Raw genomic sequence first — 9,891 nt, forward strand, 5'->3', positions numbered from 1 at the left:
CAGGTGCAAGCAGAATAACGCGTCTCATGAAAATCTGAATGATGCCCTGAAGAAATTCAAAGGTGCGGTGCTTATGCTAAGAAAGTGAACGTAGGCGCCAGCCGTTGGATAATAGTACCTGATTCTCAGCGGCGTATGGGTATCGTTGGCATACTTGATAGCTAAGGATCGTCGATGGTGCTCGTGTTGTAGTTGAGTCTGGGCCGGTTGTCGCCGTCGCTGAAGCGGCTCCGGTGCTACGGTTGCGGCGCCTGTTGACATACAAGAAAGCTCATCTGTGGTAAGTGAACAGTTGCACGATAAAGAGAAAAACCGAAGGAGTACAAATCGAAATAACCTGATGAGGCTGCGGCGTCGGTAAAGCAGGGCCGGTGGAGTTGAATATGGCGTCCGTGGAGCGGGTCCGGTGCAGTGGACGAAGGCTTCGGGGGGCGCGTTGTACAGTGCTTTCGGTGAGGCGGATCTGTTGCGGCGGATGAGGGCTTGTATGAAGAGCCAGCGAAGGGACGGACGAGGGAGTCAGTGAAGGGCCTACACTGTGGTGGACGAGGGCACCGGTTAAGCAGATCTGGTGCGGTGGACCATGATGGCGGTCAAGGAGAACTGGAGCGGTGGACAAGCCAGTCGCTGAAGCGGCTCCGGTGAAGTGGTGAGTTGGCAGTTGGGGATTCCAAGGTGCGGAAGGTAGATCCATCGGGGTGTGAGGTCCACCGCTGCGGCGGAGGACTAGATCTGGCGGCTTGCCGTGGTTGGGGGGGTCGTTGAGGGGAAGGGGAGGGGCTCTGGGGAAGAATGTTGGGGGCAAAAGAGGGGAAAACAATGGAGTTACCAAAGCAGCCCTTTTCGTTCATGTGGCAGGGGTAAAACAGGAATATCGCAGGGCTAAACTTTGGAGCGCAAGATATTTCGATGTGAGCAGGAAGTTTGAAAGCTTTTGGCGCCTGAAATTATATTTTGCTCTTGTACGGCCGACTATGATATCATGACCGAGAATTTGTTTGTTTTGCACGCAAAAAAAGTGCAAGTTTTGAAAATCAATGTCTCCAACTCGAAACTTAGATTGTCCATTCGATTCAAATATGGATCATTGAGCTACTACAAGCAAATACCATCATACGGTCCAATTCAAATGAAATTCCAAATGTGTTTATCCTAAATATGATGACAAAAGAAAAAATGTGTATGTGTATGAATAAAGTGGATGATTATAAAGTTTGAACATGCCCGTATGTGTATATATCTAGGTTTGATATATGAATTTGAAATCACGAAATCCCGGCTTAAAAAATGTACCTCCGTTTAAATGAATTACAAAATCTAATGATGGAGTCGAATTCCAAAATTCCAATCTTAGGTTTGTATTTCTGGTACATTGATGTCTACTACACAACCTTCTTCTTGTAGACGTTGTTGGGCCTCCAAGTGCAGAGGTTTGTAGGACAGTAGCAAATTTCCCTCAAGTGGATGACCTAAGGTTTATCAATCCGTGGGAGGCGTAGGATGAAGATGGTCTCTCTCAAACAACCTTGCAACCAAATAACAAAGAGTCTCTTGTGTCCCCAACACACCCAATACAATGGTAAATTGTATAGGTGCACTAGTTCGGCGAAGAGATGGTGATACAAGTGCAATATGGATGGTAGATATAGGTTTTTGTAATCTGAAAATATAAAAACAGCAAGGTAGCAAGCGATAAAAGTGAGCGTAAACGGTATTGCAATGCTAGGAAACAAGGCCTAGGGTTCATACTTTCACTAGTGCAAGTTTTCTCAACAATAATAACATAATTGGATCATATAACTATCCCTCAACATGCAACAAAGAGTCACTCCAAAGTCACTAATAGCGGAGAACAAATGAAGAGATTATGGTAGGGTACGAAACCACCTCAAAGTTATTCTTTCCGATCAATCCATTAGGCTATTCCTATAAGTGTCACAAACAGCCCTAGAGTTCATAGTAAAATAACACCTTAAGACACACATCAACCAAAACCCTAATGTCACCTAGATACTCCAATGTCACCTCAAGTATCCGTGGGAATGATTATACGATATGCATCACACAATCTCAGATTCATCTATTCAACCAACACATAGAACCTCAAAGAGTGCCCCAAAGTTTCTACCAGAGAATCAAGACGAAAACATGTGCCAACCCCTATGCATAGGTTCATGGGCGGAACCCGCAAGTTGATCACCAAAACATACATCAAGTGGATCAATAGAATACCCCATTGTCACCACGGGTATCCCACGCAAGACATACATCAAGTGTTCTCAAATCCTTAAAAGACTCAATCTGATAAGATAAATTCAAAGGGAAAACTCAATCCATTACAAGAGAGTAGAGGGGGAGAAACATCATAAGATCCAACTATAATAGCAAAGCTCGCGATACATCAAGATCGTGTCACCTCAAGAACACGAGAGAGAGAGAGATCAAACACATAGCTACTGGTACATACCCTCAGCCCCGAGGGTGAACTACTCCCTCCTCGTCATGGAGAGCACCGGGATGATGAAGATGGCCACCGGTGAGGGATCCCCCCTCCGGCAGGGTGCCAGGACAGGGTCCCGATTGGTTTTCGGTGGCTACAGAGGCTTGCGGTGGCGGAACTCCCGATCTATTCTGTTCCCCGATGGTTTTAGGGTATATTGGTATATATAGGAGGAAGAAATACGTCAGGGGAGCCACAAGGGGCCCATGAGGGTGGAGGGCGCGCCCAGGGGGGATGGGCGCGCCCCCCTCCCTCATGCCTTCCTCGTTTATTCCCTGACGTGCACTCCAAGTCCCCTGGATTGCTTCCGTTCCAAAAATAACTTTACCGAAGGTTTCATTCCGTTTGGACTCCGTTTGATATTCCTTTTCTTCGAAACACTGAAACAAGGGAAAAAAACAGGAACTAGCACTGGGCTCTGGGTCAATAGGTTAGTCCCAAAAATCATATAAAAGTGCTTAGTAAAGCCCAATAATCATCAAAAACAGAATATAATATAGCATGAAGCAATCAAAAATTATAGATACGTTGGAGACGTATCAAGCATCCCCAAGCTTAATTCCTGCTCGTCCTCGAGTAGGTAAATGATAAAAACAGAATTTTTGATGTGGAATGCTACTTGGCATAATTTCAATGTAATTCTTCTTAATTGTGGTATGAATATTCAGATCCAAAAGATTCAAGATAAAAGTTTAATATTGACATAAAAATAATAATACTTCAAGCATACTAACTAAGCAATCATGTCTTCTCAAAATAACATGGCCAAAGAAAGTTCATCCCTACAAAATCATATAGTTTGGTCATGCTCCATTTTCGTCACACAAGAATGCTCTCATCATGCACAACCCCGATGACAAGCCAAGCAATTGTTTCATACTTTAGTAATCTCAAACTTTTTTCAACTTTCACGCAATACATGAGCGTGAGCCATGGATATAGCACTATGGGTGGAATAGAATATAATGATGGGGGTTATGTGGAGAAGACAAAAAAGGGAGGAAGTCTCACATCAACGAGGCTAATAAATGAGCTATGGAGATGCCCATCGATTGATGTTAATGCAAGGAGTAGGGATTGCCATGCAACGGATGCACTAGAGCTATAAATATATGAAAGCTCAACAAAAGAAACTAAGTGGGTGTGCATCCAACTTGCTTGCTCACGAAGACCTAGGGCATTTGAGGAAGCCCATTGTTGGAATATACAAGCCAAGTTTTATAATGAAAAATTCCCACTAGTATATGAAAGTGACAAAACAAGAGACTCTCTATCATGAAGATCATGGTGCTACTTTGAAGCACAAGTGTGGTAAAAAGGATAGTAACATTGTCCCTTCTCTCTTTTCTCTCATTTTTTGGGCCTTATCTTTTTTATGGCCTTTCTCTCTCTTTTTTTTATTCCTCACTTGGGACAATGCTCTAGAAAATGATGATCATCACACTTCTATTTATCTACAACTCAATGATTACAACTCGATACTAGAACAAAGTACGACTCTATATGAATGCTTTCGGCGGTGTACCGGGATAGGCAATGAACAGAGAGTGACATGTATGAAAGAATTATGAATGGTGGCTTTGCCACAAATACGATGTCAACTACATGATCATGCAAAGCAATATGACAATGATGAACGTGTCATGATAAACGGAACGGTGGAAAGTTGCATGTCAATATATCTCAGAATGGCTATGGAAATGCCATAATAGGTAGGTATGGTGGCTGTTTTGAGGAAGATACAAGGAGGTTCATGTGTGAAAGAGCATATCATATCACGGGGTTTGGATGCACCGCCGAAGTTTGCACCAACTCTCAATGTGAGAAAGGGCAATGCACGGTACCGAAGAGGCTAGCAATGATGGAAGGGTAAGAGTGCGTATAATCCATGGAATCAACATTAGTCATAAAGAACTCACATACTTATTGCAAAAATCTACAAGTCATCAAAAACCAAGCACTACGCGCATGCTCCTAGGGGGATAGATTGGTAGGAAAAGACCATCGCTCGTCCCCGACCGCCACTCATAAGGAGGACAATCAAAGAACACCTCATGTTTCAAATTTGTTACATAACGTTTACCATACGTGCATGCTACGGGACTTGCAAACTTCAACACAAGTATTTCTCAAATTCACAACTACTCAACTAGCACAACTTTAATATCACTACCTCCATATCTCAAAACAATCATCAAGCATCAAACTTCTCTTAGTATTCAACACACTCATAAGAAAGTTTTTACTAGTCTTGAATACCTAGAATATTAGGATTAAGAAAATTACCATGCTGTTTAAGACTCTCAAAATAATATAAGTGAAGCATGAGAGAACAATAGTTTCTATAAAACAAATCCACCGCCGTGCTCTAAAAGATATAAGTGAAGCACTAGAGCAATAACAAACTACTCCGAAAGATATAAGTGAAGATCAATGAGTAGTCGAATAATTATGTAACTATGTGAAGACTCTCTAACATTTAAGAATTTCACATCTTGGCATTTTATTCAAACAGCAAGCAAGGCTAAAGAAAATAAAATGACGCTCCAAGCAAAACACATATCATGTGGTGAATAAAAATATAGCTCCAAGTAAAGTTACCGATGGAAGTAGACGAAAGAGGGGATGCCTTCCGGGGCATCCCCAAGCTTAGGCTCTTGCCACTCCTTATTCCATAGTCCATCGAATCTTTACCCAAAACTTGAAAACTTCACAACACAAAACTTAACAGAAAATCTCGTGAGCTCCGTTAGCGAAAGAAAACAAAACACCACTTCAAGGTACTGTAATGAAATCATTCTTTATTTATATTGGTGTTAAACCTACTGTATTCCAACTTCTATATGGTTTATAAACTATTTTACTAGCCATAGAGTCATCAAAATAAGCAAACAACGCACGAAAAACAGAATCTGTCAAAAACAGAACAGTCTGTAGTAATCTGTAACTAACGCAAACTTCTGGAACTCAGACAAATCTAAAAAAATAGGAAGACCTAGATAATTTGATTATTGATCTGCTGAAATTTGAATCAGTATTTTATCACGTTCTGGTGATTTTAAACAATTGTTTTCGTGAACAGAAAGTTTCTGGAATTTTCAGCAAGATCAAATAACTATCATCCAAGAAGATCCTATAGGTCTTACTTGGCACAAACACTAATTAAAACATAAAACCACATCTAACCAGAGGCTAGATGATTTATTTATTACTAAACAGAACCAAAAAGTAAGAAACAAAAATAAAATTGGGTTGCCTCCCAACAAGCGCTAACGTTTAACGCCCCTAGCTAGGCATGATGATTTCAATGATGCTCACATAAGAGATAAGAATTGAAACATAAAGAGAGCATCATGAAACACATGGCAAGCACATTTAAGTCTAACCCACTTCCTATGCATAGGGATTTTGTGAGCAAACAACTTAAGGGAACAATAATCAACTAGCATAGGAAGGCAAAACAAGCATAACTTTAAAACTTTAAGCACATAGAGAGGAAACTTGATATTATTGCAATTCCTACAAGCATATGTTCCTCCCTCATAATAATTTTCAGTAGCATCATGAATGAATTCAACAATATAACTATCACATAAAGCATTCTTTTCATAATCTACAAGCATAGAATTTTTATTACTCTCCACATAAGCAAATTTCTTCTCATGAATAGTAGTGGGAGCAAACTCAACAAAATAATTATCATGTGAAGCATAATCCAATTGAAAATTAAAATCATGATGACAAGTTTCATGGTTATCTTTATTCTTTATAGCATATGTGTTATCACAATAATCATCATAAATAGGAGGCATGCTTTCATCATAATAAATTTGCTCATCAAAACTTGGGGGACTAAAAATATCATCTTCATCAAACATAGCATCCCCAAGCTTGTGGCTTTGCATATCATTAGCATCATGGGTATTCAAAGAATTCATACTAACAACATTGCAATCATGCTCATCATTTACATATTTCATGCCAAGCATTCTATGTAATTCATCTTCTAGTACTTGAGCACAATTTTCCTTCCCATCATTTTCACGAAAGACATTAAAAAGACGAAGCATATGAGGCACCCTTAATTCCATTTTTTTGTAGTTTTATTTTATAAACTAAACTAGTGATAAAACAAGAAACAAAAAGATTCGATTGCAAGATCTAAAGATATACCTTCAAGCACTCACCTCCCCGGTAACGGCGCCAGAAAAGAGCTTAGTTGACGGGGTGTGAGTGCCGCTTACCTAGCCTCCCCGGCAACGGCGCCAGAAAAGAGCTTGATGTCTACTACACAACCTTCTTCTTGTAGACGTTGTTGGGCCTCCAAGTGCAGAGGTTTGTAGGACAGTAGCAAATTTCCCTCAAGGGGATGACCTAAGGTTTATCAATCCGTGGGAGGCGTAGGATGAAGATGGTCTCTCTCAAACAACCCTGCAACCAAATAACAAAGAGTCTCTTGTTTCCCCAACACACCCAATACAATGGTAAATTGTATAGGTGCACTAGTTCGGCGAAGAGATGGTGATACAAGTGCAATATGGATGGTAGATATAGGTTTTTGTAATCTGAAAATATAAAAACAGCAAGGTAGAAAGCGATAAAAGTGAGCGTAAACGGTATTGCAATGCTAGGAAACAAGGCCTAGGGTTCATACTTTCACTAGTGCAAGTTTTCTCAACAATAATAACATAATTGGATCATATAACTATCCCTCAACATGCAACAAAGAGTCACTCCAAAGTCACTAATAGCGGAGAACAAATGAAGAGATTATGGTAGGGTACGAAACCACCTCAAAGTTATTCTTTCCGATCAATCCATTAGGCTATTCCTATAAGTGTCACAAACAGCCCTAGAGTTCATAGTAAAATAACACCTTAAGACACACATCAACCAAAACCCTAATGTCACCTAGATACTCCAATGTCACCTCAAGTATCCGTGGGAATGATTATACGATATGCATCACACAATCTCAGATTCATCTATTCAACCAACACATAGAACCTCAAAGAGTGCCCCAAAGTTTCTACCGGAGAATCAAGACGAAAACATGTGCCAACCCCTATGCATAGGTTCATGGGCGGAACCCGCAAGTTGATCACCAAAACATACATCAAGTGGATCAATAGAATACCCCATTGTCACCACGGGTATCCCACGCAAGACATACATCAAGTGTTCTCAAATCCTTAAAAGACTCAATCTGATAAGATAAATTCAAAGGGAAAACTCAATCCATTACAAGAGAATAGAGGGGGAGAAACATCATAAGATTCAACTATAATAGCAAAGCTCGCGATACATCAAGATCGTGTCACCTCAAGAACACGAGAGAGAGAGAGAGAGAGATCAAACACATAGCTACTGGTACATACCCTCAGCCCCGAGGGTGAACTACTCCCTCCTCGTCATGGAGAGCGCCGGGATGATGAAGATGGCCACCGGTGAGGGATCCCCCCTCCGGAAGGGTGCCGGAACAGGGTCCCGATTGGTTTTTGGTGGCTACAGAGGCTTGCTGTGGCGAAACTCCCGATCTATTCTGTTCCCCGATGGTTTTAGGGTATATTGGTATATATAGGAGGAAGAAATACGTCAGGGGAGCCACGAGGGGCCCACGAGGGTGGAGGGCGCGCCCCCCTGCCTCGTGCCTTCGTCGTTGATTCCCTGACGTGCACTCCAAGTCCCCTGGATTGCTTCCGTTCCAAAAATAACTTTTCTGAAGGTTTCATTCCGTTTGGACTCCGTTTGATATTCCTTTTCTTCGAAACACTGAAACAAGGGAAAAAACAGGAACTAGCACTGGGCTCTGGGTCAATAGGTTAGTCCCAAAAATCATATAAAAGTGCTTAGTAAAGCCCATTAATCATCCAAAACAGAATATAATATAGCATGAAGCAATCAAAAATTATAGCTACGTTGGAGACGTATCATACATCAAGGTATATCACGCATGTTCAAAAGTATCGTTATCTCATAGTCCAAACTGTGAAACAAATTGATCAACCATGAGTGCACACACTATTGACCATGTATATCTCAATTACGCTAAAGTCCGTCAAATATAGACACCTCACTCTTTATCTGAAGCCAACCCCCTCGTCGTCCACCCCCCACCCCTTGTCGCCCCCCCCCCCCCACACACACACACAGAAGTCGTTCTGTCCCCCAAACACCAACACACGAGCACATTAACACCCCTCTCTCTTCTAAAGTCCAGAACCCAATATAGGTCTCTATCACTTTGTCTCTTGGGCATGCACACATCTCTTCCCCCACTCTCTAGCTAGGTCTCCCGGCATCTCTCTTTCCCAAGCACACGCACTATGTAGAGTGTATCTTTCCCATACACACAAAACGTCGCCCCCAAACGTCTATCTCCCTAGTTATGTGGTTCTCGCACACTCACCTCACACACCACCCCCACTGCAAAACAAGCACACTTTGTCTCCTTGTGCACCACTCTCCTCTTTCTATCTCTCCCACATGCGGACCCGCCCCAGCTCCTCCCTGTATACATATATGTCGTGACTCTTTCCATAGCTCCCTAATGTATCATCATTCTCGATCTCGCACATTTTTCTCTACACCATCTATTCTAGATCTCTCATGAAGTCCCTATCACACACACGATGGCTCGCTTCCCTTGCGTCTCCGTACATAGGCCAATTTCAAACAACATCAACATTGTCTCCCTATCTATACGCCATTTATGGACACAAACGCCCCCTCTCTTCCTCTCTCTCTCTCTCTCTCTTTCTCTCTCTCTCTCTCTCTCCGTCGTTAGCTCTCTCTCTCTCTCTCTCGCTCTCGCTCTCACACCCCTCTCCCACACACACTCGATGTCTCTTCCAAATAGTCTGCTCCCCCCGCCCGCACCCATGCTATCCCGCTACTACACATGTCAAACCATTCCCCCTTCCCTTATATTAGGTTTACATCATTAGTAGTCTCTCTACTCCACATACGTACACACACTCCCTCTCACACACAAACGCGCGCACAAACACACACAGACACGCACAAACACCCATTAATCTGGATCCTCATCTCTCCCCATGTCCGCATGTGTATCTCACACACTCACTCTCGAATTATGTATATGTGTCTCCACGTTACACAACACAACAAAGCCCCATGTACATGTCTCTCTCTATCCTCCACACACATAGACACAAAGAATCTGTTATCATTGCCTCAGTCTCTAGACATATCACACACACACTGTCTCTCTCTCTCTCGCAAACACGCTCAACAAGGGTTTCCCCGTGAATAACTTACCGTCTATTCATCAACAGTCGTGGCAGTACGGCGAACACGAGACGTGAAAAAGAATAAATCTACACGTGCTTAGACCACCTAGTATGACTACTAGGACTAGAGCAAGCCAA

Source organism: Triticum aestivum, chromosome 6D (assembly GCF_018294505.1).
Source record: "Triticum aestivum cultivar Chinese Spring chromosome 6D, IWGSC CS RefSeq v2.1, whole genome shotgun sequence".
NCBI classification, from domain to species: domain Eukaryota; kingdom Viridiplantae; phylum Streptophyta; class Magnoliopsida; order Poales; family Poaceae; genus Triticum; species Triticum aestivum.